Source organism: Strigops habroptila, chromosome 1 (genome assembly GCF_004027225.2).
Source record: "Strigops habroptila isolate Jane chromosome 1, bStrHab1.2.pri, whole genome shotgun sequence".
Classification (NCBI taxonomy): Eukaryota; Metazoa; Chordata; class Aves; order Psittaciformes; family Psittacidae; genus Strigops; species Strigops habroptila.
The window spans coordinates 133974900-133995153 of NC_044277.2; the positions used below are offsets into that span (position 1 = coordinate 133974900).

A 20254-nucleotide genomic window follows, 5' to 3' on the forward strand; every position below is an offset into this window, starting at 1 on the left:
ACTGGTGAGAAACATTTTCTTTGGAAAGTTTAAAATTAGTTTCAGCCGTTACTTTTTTAAACATAAAACAGAAAAGAAGCTGGAGTGAGCAGGGGCAAAAATACCTAAATCCAATTTCAACTGGTTTGTTTACCGTAAACAAACCAAGAGAAGGTAGATATGCAATTTATTTTGCACAATAACACTCTGGAGGATGCAAGTAAGACCCAGCACTATTGATTAGTTCAGGCTGATCTAAGGTTCTTTTGAAGGTACAAGTAAGAGAACTTAGCCATACACAATATATACTGATGAAGATTCACTTCTGAAAGAGTAGCATGAAATACTTCTCAACTCTTTCAGGATCAGTGCCAATTTCTCTGCACCAATTTATAGCTTAATCAAAAGATCACTTTCATATCACAGTGAGTGATTAAACTGAACAAGAACCAACCAGTTTGCTCTATAAGGGAAGACTGCTGAGAAATCAGAAAGAGACAGACCATCGATCAGCATTCTGGTTCTGGCCTAAGCTCTGCTTAGATGGCTAGAGCTGCAAATACACTGGGGGTGAGGGATCAAGACTATAAGCAGCAAGAAATTTCAAGTCACAAGACACTTCTATTAATTTCACTCAAGTCACAACTACAGTAAAATTAATGCATATTTTAATTGACATTTTATTGTGAAGAGCATTCCTCTCCCTTGCTAAAATAATCTTCTTCAGTGAATCCCTACTTGAGAGCTAGGAACATACAAGATGGAAATTAAAGTTAATATCAGGAGAGATCTGATAGTAAAACTAGAGGTGAGACCCAAGAAGTCACTTCTAAAACATAAAAAGCAATTTCAGAACTTCAACATTCACCTCCACATACCCCAAGACAACACCACACACACAATCCCTGGCCCCAAACAAACTACTCCCCGTTTAGTACCTGCTCAGAAAACGCCAAAGTTACACAGTCACCATTTTATCAGTGTTCCCTAACATAATTTTCTGAATTACACACAAGTCATCCCAAATTGAGCAGTGCAAACCTGACACTGATGCACCCTGAATGAGGAATCTATACTACTTATCACTAACACCACACAATGCCTCACAGTACCAATTACTTGCCAGCATGTCTCAATTGCAGATAACACATTTATGACAAAAAGACAGCCCCAGCACCAAGGACTTGCTATCTAGGGAAAAAAAAGAAATAAAAAATAAAGAGACAGACACGAAGCACAAGGGAAAAAGTAATACACATATTAAACTTGCTTCCCCTACCCGAAGGCAGGTAAGACCAGCCAGCAACGAGAAGCAGTATTCATTCCTCCAGTCTGGAGGAGTGGAGTGACTGTAGCTAGCTAACACTTTGCAACCCTATTTAAGCCTGTTTGGCAATGCTAAAGAGCCTATACCCTGTAAGATGAAGGAATACACAAAACCAAGTATGATATTATGCTCTCTGCAATTTCGCTGCAGAATTCAAGAAAATAAGATGGGTGATGAGTTTGTCCCTCTGTAGAGAGAGTATTTGCTCAGGAACACAAAAACTGCATTCCCAGCTTGAAGGGCAAAACCTCATTATTGTAAAAATATTCATCACATTTGTTGTCATAGAATGTTGGTTTGTTTTTTTCATTTGGCTGTTCATTTGTAGTTTAGGGTTTTTTTTTAATGTCTCAGTGACAGAAGTCACACAAGTAACCAATCTGATATAACCAATCAAAAAACATCCAATAAAATGGTGGGGAGAAGGGAGCTAATCATCACCAAACCCCAGATTTATTTTCCTGAAAAATCCATGGTCCAAATTTCTGGTAAATTTGAGCCACGCTTCTCCAAACATCCAACCTCTACTAATGGAAACTGTTGAGCATCCTGAAACCACCAAGATACAAATACGAAAGCAGCTCTAACACAAGCAACACAGTCATAGAGTTGTTTAGGTTGGAAAAGACCTTTAAGATCATTGAGTGCAACCACTTCCACTCCAGCATTGCCATGTTTCCAAGCTGTTTCCAGTCGTGCAAACATTTCAGTTTTGGACCAGGGTAGCCCTGCTGGGATGCTCACAGCTTGTCATCTTCTGGGTCAGCTCCAGAGACTGGTATTTCGACACTCCCAAGCCCTAGGGTCTCTATCGACCACAAGTTTCCTGCATGCCGAGGGTGCGTTCACATAAACCCTTTTTTTTCCCCTCCCTAGTTTCACAACTGATGCTTCCAAACAATTCTTTTTAAATTTAACTTCTGTGAGAAAGTTTTTGGTTTTGTAGTTAAAAAAACCTGTTTTTCAGAACTTCTTACAAAAGCAGAAATGCTGCATTCAGCAAGCTATCATCAGTATGCAGATCAAAAGAAAATCCTAATTTTGTTCCAGTTGAAGTTTTACATTCTACTGGTGGATTTTAATAAGTTAAACCTGAGCAAAATTAAATATATTTGTATTTTAAATGCTACTAAAGTACAGCTATACAGACCAACTACTTTTTATTAAAGATTTGATGAACAAATTTAATCTGCAAATACAAACTACTGCATATAAAGCATAAGAGTAAAGAATGCTAATCAGGCTTTCAGTTTGAACAAGGAACCTTGGAAGCAGACATCTTGCAGCACTGATATATCATAGAATCATAGAATGGTTTGGCTTGGAAAGGTCCTTAAGATCATCTAGTTCCAACCCCCTGCCACGGGCAGGGATGCCTCACCCTAGACCATACGAATATAAATACTGGCCCTAGTGTTGTTCCTTTAATTTCATAAACTTAAATGGCACTAAAAGAAACATTCCAATAGAGAAGCAGTTTTATACATAAAAGGCACTGATACACAAAATGTAAGATCTAACACTGTTGGTACTATTTAATTCCAAATATTGCAGTGTTACTGCAGTATTTGACGGTACAGAAAAGCAAGTGTTGTGCCATCTTCATTTTCCAGTTCAAAAATCTGCAAGGCAATTGGGACTATTGCAACTGTAAATTGGCTGTAATGCTCTTATGGAAACACATCACCCTAATTGCATTAGGCAGGTTTTACACAGTTGAAAGAGAATGCTGGTATTCCAGTAGAAACAACAAAGAAATTTATATTCCTAATAGGGAACGCCAAAGTTTAATTCCAGGTATTGGTCACCGCTGTCAACAAACTAAAAAGCAGTAAAATGCCTTGGTCCTTAAGCAATCAGTTTTCAGAATGGCAGTTCTGAAAAACCCCATCATCATATTTATATGGACCTTTGGACTGCATTACATGACAAACATATAATCCTTCCATTCCTAATATTTCTACTTCTCAAGTTTTCCAAACATTTCACCTACACAGGGGTTTCTATAGGGATTACAACATGAGAAATACATAGGAGGCCTTATGACCCTGTTAAAGCCAAATGTGGAATAAAGTGACAGGGTAGTGGTGCTACAAGATTCTTCTTAACTCCCCTAACCTAGAAAAAGGATAATGTTGTCTCTGTTTCATTTTACCTAAACCACAGGGTTTAATTGTTTCACCATTTATTTCATGGATCAAAACTTCTACAATGTTTTATTAACCACTAATAACCATTAATTTAGTCTAAGGCTAATTCAAACATGCAGCATTCAAATCCACCTCTCTTTAAAGTAGTAAGTGTCATTTGAAATGTAACAATTTATTCCTGGTTTGGGTTCTATCTCAGCAACTGATTTAGAATAACTACACACAACTACAGAGAGCTTTAAGGAACTAGATGCCTTAAAGGCAGATCTCTTATCCCATATATACCCAGTAAGACTGCCATAACCTGACTATGCCTTCTCCATGAGTACATTAGGCTGTAACTTCAACTTGTCCTTCAAATAGTTCAACATTGACTGATCTGAAATCTCTGAATTAAAGTATTTGTTGGAAAAGCATGAATGCAATGTCCCCCTTCATAAAAACTCTCCTTTATGCGATCTGCTCTTCAAAACCAAATTTTGCAGTATCACTTTTAAAAAACTCATTATTTCGTGATCACACTTACAAAATATCATTTAATAAGTGTTTTCTGCTGCATCACTTGTCAGCTGCCTGCTTCAATACCATCTGTTCTGTTTCTTCAGAAATCAACCCTAAATACACAATTATAAATCTTGAAAGAGTTTCAATTCCAACATACCCTGTAATAGCTTTAATAAACTTTCCTTGCAAGTTGAACTATTTTTAAATATAACACTTTTACAGTGTATTTTTCAGCTAGGCTAGAGAGAGAGGACTATTCAACCAGCATGATTTGTAACTCCCGGCTTCACATATAAGAACATGATTACAAAATATTTCCAATTCTGTGAGTGTCCAAAACCACAGAGGTCTCTCCCAGCACGAAGCCCCAGTGCTGCACTTGAGAGTCACTATAACATAGAATTTTATTTGCAGATTTTGCTATAGTTTTGAGAATTATCATTTCATAAGGTAGACTGTCTGCTCTCTTTTTTTTTTTTTTATGTACACATTTAAATACTTGGCTTATACGTTCCAACTTTAAACTTCACAGAAGTTTAGTTTAGATACATAATTCTGTAACTGAGGCCATTCTTTGGAAGTGTCTTACCACAAAGTGCTCTTACACATATCTTAAGTTAGTTGTATGATTGTCAAAAAGATTAAGTATTAGGCTTTCAGAACTCTTAAATCTGTGTCTAATTAATTTTGTATTCCTACCCTGAGTGTAAATAATCTGATATTTCTTTGGGTTTCCCCCCCCAATATTTCTTAACTCAATTACAAGAACGTCACATTGCCAAAAAGTTAACAGATTTTAACTAATGTTGACTAACAATTTTCAGCAGCAGACTTCTATTTTCTCACCATCTTTCAAATGTAAGATGCACCTCCAATATAGTGAGCAAACCCAGCAAGCTACAATAATGGTCTTCTGCATGCTTAGAAACAGGAGGAAAGCATGCTATTAACCACAAAAATAATACATATTACACAGCTAACCACAAAGTATCATTTGAAGCCAGATGATAGATACATCATAGTTGACATGAAGAGATTTGTCATGCTTGATGCCATTAATTACTGAACTGAAGATCATGCTACTATTTGCATAAACACTTGTACTGCATTTCAATGAGAAAAGAGGGAATGGCTTTAAACTGAAAGAGGGGAGATTCTTGACTGTGAGGGTGGTGAGACACTGGCACAGGTTGCCCAGATAAGTTTTGGATGCCCCATCCCTGGAATTGCTCGTGGCCAGGCTGGATGGGCCTTTGAGCAACCTGGTCTAGTGGAAGGTGCCCCTGCCCAGGGCAGAGGGGTTGGAACTAAGTGATCTTTAAGGTCCCTTCCAATCCAAACCATTCAGTGATTCGAAACTTTCACTAGTGTGACTTTATCACTACACATTACATTTCAGGGCATATCCTTTTCATGCTATCTATTAGGACGCTTCCAAGCAATCACAAAAAAAAGAGAGGAGGAATCTTTGCCCTCTTGCTCATTATGACAACAGTAACCAGTGACTCTAGAGACCTTGTCTTGCAGAAGAAGTGTATTTAGCAACGAGGGTCACTTCAGCTGTAATCTCCAAACCTGAGTGTTTGTAGTTAAGATCTTCAGTACCAATTTAATAGCGCATGCTCTTTGACTTGATTCTAGGTAACAATAATAAATCTGTCACACTGTAGGTTAAACCACTAAATAATTTACTTTTGAGTGCCACTGTAGCTCGTGGAGACCTTAAAAAAATTAGACGGCAGTGATAGGTATACAGTAGAAAATAAAAGGTAAGTCAGAAGAGAACTACAAAGCAACCTGGAAAAAGGTTACAAGAACATCATTTTACGAAAGACCAGGAGTTTATACAAACATATAAGCGTCACCCTAAGCATGCATGTTCCTTGAGAGCACAAGCTTACAGTTTTCTGAATTGCCACAAGAAAAAAACCCCTAAAAATCCTGTAACAAAGTAATTTTTAGTGGATCTACAGTGACACACAAAGCAACCAGCAAGCACACTACTTTGAGCATGTTAGAAGAAAAAGCTATTACTATGTAATTGTAATGGAGACACTAATTCTCCCCTCCAAAATTTGGGTTTTCAAACCAAAATCAAACTTTCAGCAACTGCAAACGGACAAACCATAGAGATGTTCAGGTTTTGCATATGGACATATTTCAGAACTAAGACAGAAGTTTAACCTGGACCTGGGTGAATGGGCAAAAGACTGAGGAACCCATGCTGAGTGGCACTAGAAACTACAGAACTGGACAATCTTATCTATTCTGATTTTGTCACTAACAGCAATGACAAAAGGCTAAGAAATGTGGCTATATAAAACTTCTGAGCTATGTCCACATTTCCACCGTGAGAAATGAATGAACAACAGAATGAACCTTGGCCAGGAAACCTCCATCCATGGGACAGTAAGGTATCTGCCATGGTGAGAGTTTTACAGGGAAAACCTTAAGTATCACAGACACACCTTTAAATGGAGTTTTAGAGACTATAATAATGGTGACCAACTAATGCACTTCGTAATAGAACAGCTGTCCCTTTCTTTTCAGGTTATTGAAGCATTCCAGACAATCACATTTCTTCCCTAACATGAAACCTGGAGGGTACTGGAAGTCTTACAGAAAAATAGTAGGTCAAACATTTGAGTTTTACTTTCACCTAGAGGAGAGCAGAACGACACTGCCTGTCTCATATCATTCCACATTACAAGACACAAAGGTAAGTGGGAATCCCCACCAAGGAGGAGGCAGGGAAGAATTCATGTTGCACGACTTTGCTGGCTGGACATCTTTTGCAATCCCAAAAGCATCCTCATTTATCGTGATGCCTCCGGGCATTTTTTAAATTGAATTTCTGTGATTGAATTTGCTGTTCACAGAACAGCAGTAGAATCCATGCAAAATAATTTATTTCCTACTTAGCTCATGATTATTAGATTCTACTCATAGAAGAAAACTAAAACTGATAAAAAACTCTATCCTTACCGAACCATTATATGCAATTCATACACAAACTAAAATCTTATAAATAAAAAGCTCATTGAAAGTTTGGTTCCTTTCTAAAATGCCTGAAGAGTAAGAGTAATCTGGTGGGAACCATTAATACTAAGTTTGCAGAGAAAAAACATCAAGCATTCATATGTATATATTGTAATGACATATTCTGTTTGAATACTCGCTTATATTCAACCACATTTATTAAAACTTCCTTTTTAAGAACACATAAGATAGCTCAGTTGCATCTTTCTAGTATTTTTGAAGTAACACCTGGAAGTACCTTTAATAAAAATTGCACAAATAATATCACGAGTTCAAGTTACACGAGCAAACATCAGATGCCGAAGTGCTCTTGTCCAAACGTCAGTCTGGGTCTTTAATACCGGCACTACTGATGACAGCAAGGGGATGGGAGAAAATCTGCTGGTTTACCTTTCCTCAAATCCCAAACTTTAATGTCCACAGCAACTTAGGGAAGTGTAACCTTGACTGTGAGTTGGTACCACACTACAAATAAGACCGATGAAAAAGTAAACCGAAATTCAGAACAACTCATATTGTTAAATAACACTATTCTGAATATCTTTTAATAAAATTAACTCCTTGAATGCTAGCTGTGCCACTTCACAAGCATTAGGCACAAAACGCCATTCAGGTGTGACTGTTTGAAACTCTGCTCACTTAAAAGAGGGGCACCAAAAGCAAGACACACAAAGATAAGAAGTCACATTTAGCACAAGGAACAGCTGTTGAGCTTCTAGTCCATCTATGATTATGATTGCTTTGACCCCACAGTCAGCTAAACTCTCAATCAGAGAACGAGAGTAAAAATTTCTCATGTAAAAGATGTATGCTCAAAAAAACGCCTAAGCTATTTTGATGTAGTTAAGATGTTTTAACAGTGAGATTCAGTTCATGAGCATGCCTTGTTCTCAAGCTAGGCCATTCTGAAATACTAGATCTTAAAAAATATGCTGTTTTACTATGAAAAAAAGACAAAATTTTGTCAAATACAGGGTGTTTCTTTTTTATTTGGCTTCTGGAAGACCATTATTTTTGTCTGCCAATGACAAGAGAGAATTAAGTTAAATCTCCTACTTCTGTTAGAAGTTATATTACTTCTAAAGGTCAGAAATTATCAGTAGCAACACATGAGGGACAACAGGGATTGAGGTATTCTGGCAGACACTGCATCTTTATTTCTCATAACCAAACGGGTACGCAGCAAGGAGACTTTGTGACTTGTCATCAGTATTTCAGGAGACATATTTTGAAACAACCGAGCATCTGTGTATCCTTCCACTTCCAAGTAATTAACCTCAAAAACATCTCTCCAATTTTTGCTTTTTGTAAGTACTAGTTCGGGTGCTTTTTGGAAATACACATCTTCCCATACCCTTTAATCTTTATGTTCCATGGAGGTTTTGTAATGTTGCTGTCACTGTTGCAATTCTTGCTGGTCAGGTTTTCAAACTTGTGTACAGAACAAGCACAGCTTGTAAGAAAAGCTGAACCTAGGTCTCTGTTCTATGAAAATGTCTACATAACCTCTTTTGCCCAAATTATAAAGGCTAGGATTCCTTCTGAGTGAACTCAAGCATTGGATAAGGACCTGAATAACCAAGCAGGTTTTGTTAGCTGCTCCCTTGCACTGCAGGTTCCAACATCAAGAATTTGTCCCATTTACCACTAATAAAGGCTACTGAATTCTTGCCCAATACTTGGAACACATAAAGAGCTATTTGCTCTCCTTTGATAAGAGCAACCTGATCTCACAGAACAGCTGAAGCATTTTGGGTCTATTTTCTTTCCTCTAACTCAGGAATTAAAACAGAACAATTTTTAGGATCAAGACTATTTGTTAATATACCAGATCATTTGGGGGGAGGAAAGGGGGCAGGGCAACAACAAAAAAACCCCATCATTAAAATTTGAAAAAATACCCACCCACAAACCTCTGGAGCATTCTTAACTACGCTATATTTAAAAAAAAAAAAAAAAAGGATACAATAATATCTCATTAAAAATACTTTCCCTTGGCTCTACCCTTCCCAAATACCAAGTATATGATATGTAAACATTTATCTGGCACGTATGGCAGAAGCAAACCCCAGCTTTTAATCAGAATGCAGATGCTGATAAGAAAAATGATAAATAACCCTGAAACTATTTTTGAGAAACATGAATCAGGAAGAGAGCGGACTTGCCATAATGAGGGTACAGTGAGATGGAGCACATTTACGTAACCCAGCCTATGCTCACAGAGCGGGAGGAACGGGGGACAGTGACTGCCTCGTCTTACCCTGTCATCTATCTGTAACACTTGAGGACACAAATAAGAAAAGATGCCAAGAGTGAAAACAGTACAATACAGGCTCTGTTTCTGCTCCAGCGAAAGATCACACCACACTAGGTAAGGTATGCACATCACCACCACAGTTTAAATCCACCACATTACGTTTGGGTCAGTGACACTTTTGTTCAGAAAAACTGGGGCTTCTGCCTTTTTCATTGCAAAGGCTACTGCTAGAATGACAACCCTACACCTGCCTGATGTAAACCAGGTATTCTTCTCACTAACTGCATTGTCTTGGTGACAGGAAAAGATGTGGTTGTGTGTTTAATGTTAGCACCTCTTCTTGAAGTAAGCTAAAACATTATGTTTAATAGCTTCATAAAGTAAGGTCATCTGGCTGCAATATGTGAAGTCCTGTTTAGAGATCCTTGCACTATTCTGATCATCTGACTCATGCTAGCAGACAACACAGTCTGCAAACTGTGTTGTCTGCTAACACAGAGGCAAATTGTTAGGCAAGAAAAATCCTGCAGAATATATCTATTCTGAAGAGTGAAAATAAGAGTAAAAAAATCCCTCCACTCAACAGTAAGTGTCTGCAATACAAAACAAAAAGTCCCCCCATTGAACAGAAAAGAAACCCAACAGAAAGCCTCTGCTAGCACAGATCAGAACTCCTCCAAAACTGCTGGTAAGCTAGGATCACAGGATTTTATTTGCACTATTCCTTAGGCTAAGTGGATAGGGGATAAGCCTAGAAGATACATGTCATTATAGGTAGAGCTAGGAGCAACTACAGCAAGACATTTGCAATCCTTTGAGACAATAAGCCAGCATCAAGTAATTGATTTATAAGTTACCATAATTACATAAATACATATGCATAACTAGTATTTCATGCAAATAAAATCTGAAATTAATGATAAGGAGGGACCACAATAAAGTAGGACTTCAATAAAGACTGAAAAGAGAACAGAATTTCATTGCTTTTGGAGACAGAAAGGTACAGGCTGATGGTATCACAGGCCTGAGAAATTCCCCTCAAACTTCATATTCCAGACAGACACTGTATAAGAACTTGTGGGGCATGGGGCACACTCTTCAGCAAGAACCCAGAGAACCCCTCATTGCAACAAGCTTCCAGCTGATGTGGTCTCAGACATGACACCAGCACAAGCCTTTCTAGGTCCTACAGTCACTTACCAACACTCAACAAGAGCCCTTGTCCTTGGGCATTTATGGAATAGCCCTCCCTACAACATGTAGCAAATGAGAAACTCTTTTCCCAGTTTTTGATATACATCCATCCTTTATTAGAGTAGATTTAAGGAACTTAAAAAGGTTTATCTGCCTTGCACGAAGCCTGTGTACAAGGGCCAAACTGGATGAAGGAAATGGTGTTCACTGATAATGCATTAGCTATTCCACAGTAGATATGGCAAGATGGCTTTAACCACTTGCAAAGCGGAGAAAATTCTCTTGTTCAAGGGTATATTGTAGATGCATAAAGAGTTTTCACCCAGAAAGTTACTGCAAATAATCAGTAAATTCAAATCCTATCTTGCTGTTACTGGCCATGCTTTCTTTAAGGACTGTGTCAATGTTGGAAGTTAATGCACATTAAGTCTACTAAGCTTTTTTCTTCTCTCTGCTCTTTCAGTGGGGATGTTCTGTTCTCAAATACCAATCCTTTGCGTGACAGGCACAGCAACTGCCAGGAGTAACCCCAGTAAGCTCTTAACTATTCAAGACCTTGCCTCTAGCTTGTTTTGTAAAAGCAGCAGGAAATGCAGAACTTCAATTATGCTTTGAAAGTTACAGTCTTTAGTAATAATCACTAACAGTAATATGGCAAATCAGACATGATCTACAAAATCATTATCACTAAGAATCACACTGGAGACTCAAACACAAAATTCCTGAAACATTTAAACTTGATCTAAGTCTTCATGGTTCTCTACATCAATGCCAATTTTTCAATGTTAAAGAAATAACAATGACTGAAACAAAACCTGTCTGTCAAATCCCCAATTACTGCAAAACAAGTTGAGTGTACAGCCAATACGGTAAAACACTGCCATGTAGATATCCAAGCTTGTTTGCCCAGTTTAGCAAACAGTATAACCATATTAGCATCATACTCAGCAAGCTTACTAGACCTGATGAGAAGGAGGATATATTAGCCTGAGTAACAGACCACACTAATATTAACTCATACTAAGTCTCTAGAGAATATTTCTCATTACCTGTACAAGGCAGCACCATGCCATGTAACCACATTCTTCTTTTCAGAGAGTCCTACCCTTTGCAGTGGTGACTTTTTGTGAGAGAAGAGAATCAAAGGAATTCACCATACCAAGTAGCAACTTCCTGATGTTAGTCAGATTATCCCATAATTCTGTGGAAGGTTTGTTTGATCACTAATAAGAGGCACTCAATACATCTGCAAATCTCATTTGCACAGGCTAAATACAGTGTTATCAACATGAAGCAAGGCATTATTCCTCTTTGGACTGGCAAGTTTCTCTCATTAAGAGTTTCAATTCTGAAGAAAAATGCCTAATTATACAGAATTGTACTTAAAGCACTCTGAATCTATTTCTACACCAGAAGAGGAACTCACCACCATTTGGACACACTTGATATTGAGGCTGAAAAACATGATTCACTCTAAACCACTAAAAAGGAAATAAGACATCTGATTATTCATTACAGATGATATGCTTGAAAAACATTCCACGCTAATGAACAGGAAATCCACAACTTTTAAGTTCAGTAACAGTAAATAACTGTTCTATTATGAATTTAAATCTTATTTGAGTAGCTTGTGGATACTCTTCACAATATAACTTGCAGCAAGTTTCCACAAAACTTGGAAGAATTAAGTCTCCAAAGTCTCGTTTTCTGCAATCAGTCAGGCTTCAGATCCATGGATCAAACAGCCTTGTAACAGATCCTTTAGAAGCAGCAGCAGCTTTCCTATAGTAAAAGCTTCCCTATATTCCTTGCAGTAAAGCTTCTTCCTATCCCTCCAGATACAGAACATGAATATTCATGTTTTTAAGAACTGACTTAATTTTTTACCAAAATAACCCCTGGACATTCCCATATAGTAGTGCTGAACTGTATCGACTCCCTTAAAAACACCTCATTAAAACTTGAGCATATTTAGTGGCAAGATGTTGCACAAGCTAACTTTGTATCTTGTTAACAAAACACCAAACAGATTTGCCAGTGATATTCACATAATGCCCTTCTGAAAAACAATTCCTAGACCTTCTTGCACACAAGATACCTCAGCATCCCATTAAAACTGATACTTGACTCTAAGTTCCGAGCAGGCAGAACCTGCTCCTATCTCTTCACAGGATTACAAACTTTCTCCCATAAAATAGGATTCTTCACAGAATTTTCCTGCCATTCTTCAAATGTAAAGAATTTTCAATGAAGTTAACACTTTATAAAGCAGGAGAGCCTTAGGACTCATCATTTTACCAGGCTGGTCACACAGGAAATGGGGGTTCCTGTTAGTGGTGGAAACATTTAAGAAAATTCTTAAAGTCCATAGGCAAACAGCATAGAGAAGATGAGTGCTACCATTAGTTCCTGAGACTATATACTATTTTCCTCTCTCCCACGTGTATGAAAAATATATGTACATATACCGCATGTGAAATGAAAACATACCAAACTAAATAAAGCCATTAACTATAAAAATGGCTAAGCCTGTTTTGTGATTTATGCCCATCCTGACTCCACCTGCTCCCTGTGAGGTCTCATCGCCCCCCATTTGCCCAACACAAGATTTCTCAGACTCTCTGCTCCAGCACGCGAAGCTGGGTTCTAGGCAGGGGCTGCCAGGCAGGAGCTGCTGCACTGAGTCAAGGCCGATGCTCCCCAGCAGTGTTTTTCTACTGGAGGGATTCTCATTATTAGTATTTGTTTATACATGAATGTTTTATTTCTTCTCTGACCTCCTACAGTTATTTCAAAGGACTGTTCTGACTGCCAATTCATTACATGTTTTCCATCATTAACATCAGATAAGCTACTATACTTGGTAAAATATATGATTATACACACGTTTTCACGTAACTTTTCTGTGTATATATGTAGACACACACATGTACATATGTGTCTTTTCAATATACAGTTATTATTTGTGGGAAAACTCACAGTGAGTCACTGTGCTGGATAACCCAAAGGATGAAACTACATTAAAATTACTAGTACCAAATTCAGTTGTAATTCATCCTATGTTCTCATTATATTGAGAAGTCTTTCAAAAACTCACAAATACCTGTAATTTTATCCCCCAAACCTGATACACTCTAAACTGGAAATAAAAACGTATCACAAATAACGTTCAACCAAGCGGAAACCTTTCTAGTGGGAAAAAAAAAAAAAAGCCCAAAACAACAAAAACACCCCCAAAACCAACACCAAAGCTGAACAGGATTTTAAATAGATAAATTATTTGGAAAATTAACACACAGCTTTAAAACAATTTTTCCTCAATAAAACCTGAAGCCATAAATCTTAAGAATCACACCAGCTATAACTAGCACATTATAGAGGATGGGAAACTAAAATTTGCCCTCATTCCAAATCTCTAAGAAAAAAGTGTTCTCAGTAGTGGAAAACATGCAAATATTTCTATGTACTTTATTAACACATCAAAAGTCACTTTGCTGTGATTACAGACTCAAGATATTACAATATTTTTGGAGAGAAGGTCTTAAATTTAAGATTGTTTTAAATAGGTCTAAATTGTGCGTTCCTCCAAGGCATTATTACAGCTACATGTTCACATTGTCAGTCTAGACAGTTCAAGTTACAATAATTAGTGTCTCTTCATTAAATGTTTGTCTGCAATTGGAAATCAGCAAAGACCCATTAAAATAAAAAAAAAAGTTGTTTTCTGTTTTAAAAGTATTGCTCAAGAAAGGCAGACTTCATACCCTGACCTATTAACATAGGAACTACACCAAATAAATAAATTGTGCTCTTCAGAATATCTTGCTGTTTTCTGGATGCCTTTTTAATTCCTCCCTCACATTTACATCAGCAAACCAGAAGTTAAGAGTGCTGACTGCACCATCTGTCCTGCCAGGGAATACAGAAGAGGCTGCTCCACACTACCAAATACGTTAGTGCAAGTTTTTGGTGCCAACTCCAGCTGCCAACACAAAAAGTCCTGCAAACAGTCTACGGTGCCTGCAGGACCATGCCAAAATAGCTACCGAGACTGGATCCAATGCGTGCCTGGGACAAACAGACTAGTTAGCAAACACGTAATCTCTCACCTCTTCAGAAACAGCTTGAAGAGTTAAAAACTGCACAATTCCTGCTTAGCCTTTGCTACATTATGCTAGCTTTTAACTCCTATTTCTCCTCACCAGTTCAGATACAAAAGCCACACAGTAGCTTTGCTCTGACTGCCAAAAGCTTTATCTAGTAACAAGAAGCGTTACAGATGAATTGGCCTGGAAAATTACTTCCCTGCAAGCCTACTCTGGGTTTACCGAATCACAGTTACGAAACATCACAACCCTTTTCTCTGATCAATGGTCACAGTATTCCTGAAGTGGAAAGGAGTATGATTTGGACACGCCTGCATTCCCATTGCTTTTATCTGGCCTGTGCAAGTCTCTCTGTAAAACTGCCAAAGTTTTCTGTCTCCACTGTTTTCAAAGCTATTTCCGCTCCCTGTTAAGAACAGCCTCCCTGAACCCCCTCCAAAAGCACAGAAACATGGTATGAACCACCACTATCTGAAAAGCATTATGTATTAACCTGCTGAGCACTGACTTCCAGTTGTCCCAACCAGCAAATTCTTATACAAACGTGACTCTGAAGTTACAAAAGGCACAGATAAAAAAAAGGTATAACTCAAACAATTCATGCAAAGTAATGCAGAAAGAGGTTTTTAGAAGCACAGGTACGTCAAACTGAAGTGAATTTACATCTGTAGCTGTACGCATGCACACTTCTTATCAACAATAACAAAATACATCCACATTAGTCACTGGTCAAATAATTGGCTACAGAAAGATGAACGTAAGGGTAAAAATACTCCTAAAGATTACTTTTACTTCATTAGACATTATGGCTTTTTGTTTATTTGTAAGGTTCTTTACATTGAAAGATATTTCAATGTAATTGCTGAATTAGGCAGCAATTGTAGTTTCCCAGATAATGACATATAAAAAAAATACTTTAAATATATTAAATAGGTACAGAATATATTTGTATGATCAGAACCGAGTACGTTCCATATTTCAGTCAAGTCAGGATTCTCTGTTCTAGGCTGCATTCTCAAGTCTGCAGAAAAAAAACAACCAGTAAACCCACAAGGTTAAGATGAAAGCCAGGAGACCATACATTCATTACCAGTTTCTGTCCTATTTTACCTCTTTTAGGACTTTGCATCACAAACAATCCTTCTTGGTTTTTTATACTGTGCTTTAATTTTCATTATTCATTCCTGCATTTCTAGGATATTTGAAACTCCCAATAATCTTTCTCCTCATACTCACACTCAATGCATGAGAAGTGCTGGACTTGTCACCAGACTAACAAACCTATTTTGCTCTCTTTCAGTATATGTAATGACCTGCAGAGTAAAATAAGCTAAAACATCAACAGGAAATCAAATAAGATATCATATCTTACCCTAGACCAACAACAAGCAACATTCTCCTAGTACGCAAATAACACAAAGAAGTTACACAAACTTTGGCAGGACTGGGAACGGAGCCCACAACTCTACTGCAACAGCCATCCACACAGCAACCCTATTGCTCAAAACAACAAATTCAGATACTTACACTTAGCCCCCCTGTTTGTACCTGGTACTTTGGTGCTACCAGATCATACCCCTTTTAAGCACCAGGAACAAGACTTGTGATTTATGGGCAACACTTTAGTTGCCCATCTAGTACAGGTGGGGGGTAGGGAGGGCAGGCAGGATTGTTTGGTTTTATGGTTTTCTTTTCCCTTCTTCCCAAAACAGTAGCACAGGTGAGCTTTTATTTTATTTTTTTGGTTACTTACTATAGAAAACAAGACATTAAGAGCTGTGCTGAATGGCAAGTAGTCCAGAATAGAAATCATACAGATAACGCTGATTCCTACAGTCCTCGGCACAGTATGTGGAATTTCACTCTCCCATCTTATACCTTATGTTGGAAAAAACCCCACCAACTCACACATAAAGCAGCTTTAAAGTATGTTTCGTAGTTTAAATTTATTTTAATCTCACAAAGCACAATGAGCAGTAAGATACAGGTGTTTTGTGTTTAATGTATCACATATGTCAATATCACTATCTTAAATAGGAGCAGTGAGCACTTTTGAACACTGGGAAAGATCTGTGTGGTTTTGGGATTCCTCCAAATAGAGCACTTCTTTGGCTTAGCATAAGGAGAGCAAGGGACACACTGACACCAGTTCCAGAGGATCAGATGTTCATCCGCTGAGCTAAGATGAAGTGCAATCAGGTTATAAAAACTGCATATTGGGTTACCTGAAGTATCAATTCCATGGCAAGAAATATTATCCTAATAGGTCTAGGAGGAGGAAAGATTGTTCTGATTTTGAACAATCATTTCAATAGTCAGATCGGAAACCTTTAAAATATTTTTAACAGTAAACTTGTATTCCCTACACAGAATTGTATTACTAATAAGTAGGTGAGATGAAATATTCCAATTTCATGATCTTTTAAACTGAGCTTAGATCCTAAAAGTTTTGGTTACAAACAGAAATAGCAGTTTGCAACAGAAACAGGTCTCCAAATCAGAAAAAACAAACAAACAAATCCTGATTTCTGAAAGGCAATGCTGAAATCATTTAGTTAGCTGAAACTAACTGCTGAAAAGTACATAAAATTCAAACCAGCCATACTAATCTAATCAGCAAGAGCAGGAAATGTTGAGGAACCCCATTAACTGATAAGATATTAAACGTGCCGGTTATGACAAGACTTTCCTTATTACCAAGTCTCAAAAGTTCAGGATGGTACCAAGAAATAATAATAATTAACACATACACACACACACACACACACACAGAGCATAGCAAAAGCCATGCATAAAACAAACTGTATCAGGCTTGACATATGTGATATATGCAATTTAAGCCTAATCCATGAAACAAAAGCAGCTACTGTTTCCCAAGCTTTCTTGAGGAAAACAGGGGAGTGTGGAAGGGGGTGAGCAAGCCTTTCTCCTCCATTTTTCCATTAACTGAGCCTCAAGAGAGTTCACCTCCCAAATAATACATTTGAACAAAGTTCCTATAAATCAGTTTTGTCTATAAAGATGCTGCACACTTCCAACTTGCAGAGAAGGTAAGTCTTTTTGAACCACCATTTAAGCAGCTAGGGATACACTCAATTTGCTCTTTCTTCTCAAAAGATTACAACCGCAGAGTGGAATACAATACATACTTTCTAAATCTAGACTGAGCCTGTGACTCAAGAAGGCTGGTGTGGCATGAACAGAGAACAATCTTCTTCCTGAAAAAGCCTGTTTGCTATCAGCACGTCATCTTACAGTTGCACGCAGCGACCCATGTTATGAAAAGCTGCCTATCTCAGAATTTTTCTAAATATAATACTATGGTAGAAGACATCATCTGGTTTAGGAATAATGCTCTAATATAGCCCAACCTGGGTACAATCTTTAGATATTGCCATAATATCTAACAGTTACCACAGCCTCACTTTAAGAAGCCAAATGTACAGACCCAACTCCCTTAGCTTTAAAAGATTATTGAGCCAATTGCAATTAATGTTAAAGATAACATACTCTGGAAATAAGCAGGTAAAAGAAGCTAGATGACAAAAGAAGGAAAAAGCCACCCGCATTTCATCAAGACACCAACAACTTCCCTAGATGAATGTCACTGTCACAATGAAGACCTACAACAGCTCTATCTTGAGTACACTTCTGGGCAAAAGTAATTTGCAGAACCCTGCTCGGTCTCCAGTTACAGTGTCCAACCCATGCTCTGGGGACAGGAGGAAGGAAGGAATCTCAGCTATTAGAATACAAACTGCAAAATAATTAGTTGCTCATGAGAGGGGGAAATGACTCTGCAGAGGCATTGGAGGGAATGACTCCGGAATTCAAACAACTGTACTGAAGCACTTGGATAGCAAAGTGGAAAAAATCTAACATATACACTCCTCTAACATAATCCACAACTGTCAAAGCAGTTTATCACGATCCTTCTCTTTATTAGGAAATACACATAACTACTTCATTTTATTCACTTTTTCCCTCCTGTCCACACCAATTTTTAACATGTAATTAAGGGGACAACTTTGGATCTAGACTATGTAGGGACATATCATCTCCAGCCAAGTACATATAGCAAACGAAAACCCAAGGAAAAGAACAAACCACAGAGACAGATACAAAAAAAAAAATCCACCAGGCAGTTTACTTCATATCTACCAAGTAATGGGTGAATTTATATGCTCTTTTAGTTCCAACAGCATTTGAAGGGTTACAAGTGAATGTAATATTAAATACTGTAGTAGGACTACAAGTGCCATGGTAGGAAAGAGTGGTCATGTGTGATTAAGCATCTGCCTAAGATGAACAAGGTGGATGCATATTTGTACTGGATGGATTCTAAACACACCTTGGGTGTTTTCTAGCCTAAGATGCACACACATTCTGTTAAAGGGACATGTACCCACAGAAAGGAATAATAACCTCCAGATTTTGAATATTCTACCTGCAATATATTTCTTCACTGTTAACTACCTGTTAGCCTGAATTAACCATCTTCAAAGACATCAAACAACTGTCTGCTTTCCTATTTAAGCACATCTGCTGACTTCATATTTATGGGCAACTGTTTGTCAAAACTAGAGATAAAACAGAAACCAATCCCAAACCACTACCACATACGTACTGAAGTCCAGCAGAGGCTTTTGTAATAGTAGTTTACATTGTAAATGTAAAATCAAAAAAGCAGAAAGATACTAACCTAACTTTGTTCACAGGTGCTATAGCTATGAATGGTAAACCTGACTTACACATGAAGGAATAAAAATGAAACAATATAGACTAATCAGCTTTTAAGAATAAAAATGGCAATGTGACCAGAGCATACCTATGAGAAAATTGGGAAGATACACAGCTAATGCTCTCATAACTAAACAGAAGATTGAGTCTTTTGATATTATATTATCCATCATACCATCTTGCTTAAGAACATGCAAAGCTACTGAAAAACGAAACACGTCCAACCTCATTAAACAAAACTTCAGATCTGACAGCAAGTTGACTTATATGGGGTCCTACCTCAAGTTCTTCAAGACAATGTGAGGGCTCTCTTATAGTTCAGCTGGCATTGGTCAGACAAAAATTCTGCATAATGCTTTTAAATGTCAAAATACACAGACCAAACTATTTTCTTTTGGTTTACATCTCTCATGAAGAAAATGTAAAGAATTATCATGGTCTTGCATTGGCCACTACATAGCACCTAGATGTTAGCCTTTGCTTTTTAGCATCACTCTTGCTCTGATGCATTTGAAGGAGAAACAACTACATATATTCCCATAGTGTTAAGGCCTAAAAAGTTTATGTCAGTCTGCTTTAATAATCAAAGCAATTTCTAATCAAGGTAAAGAGTGTATGTTATATTATCCTGCATAGTGTCAAACTTGTATTAGAATTTCAATAGAAATTAAATACAGTAACTGCATGTTCAAATCTTGGAAGTTCACCCAATGAAATAAACTCCATTTCATTTCAGCAGCGCAATGTCTGGGTTTGCAGCATTGCAAACAGGACAGATAAACAGAATTTCTCATTTTTACTTATTAATATAATCGTTAGGCTTGCCTTTTTAAAAATCCACTATTAAACCTACCTACTGAAACCCCAGACTATTTTCTTATAACTGTCTACTTTATACTATACACTGTATATAATCAAAGTCTACATAGCATCACACTTGTCTAACTTTCTAAAAAGT

At 37.5% G+C, this 20254-nt stretch overlaps 1 protein-coding gene across 2 annotated transcripts in view; it reads right to left on the reverse strand.

The window, feature by feature from the left end:
* ANKRD28 (ankyrin repeat domain 28) overlaps positions 1–20254 on the reverse strand; it is a 119338-nt gene that overhangs the window by 55829 nt on the left and 43255 nt on the right. The gene's annotated exons all lie outside the window — the stretch shown is intronic.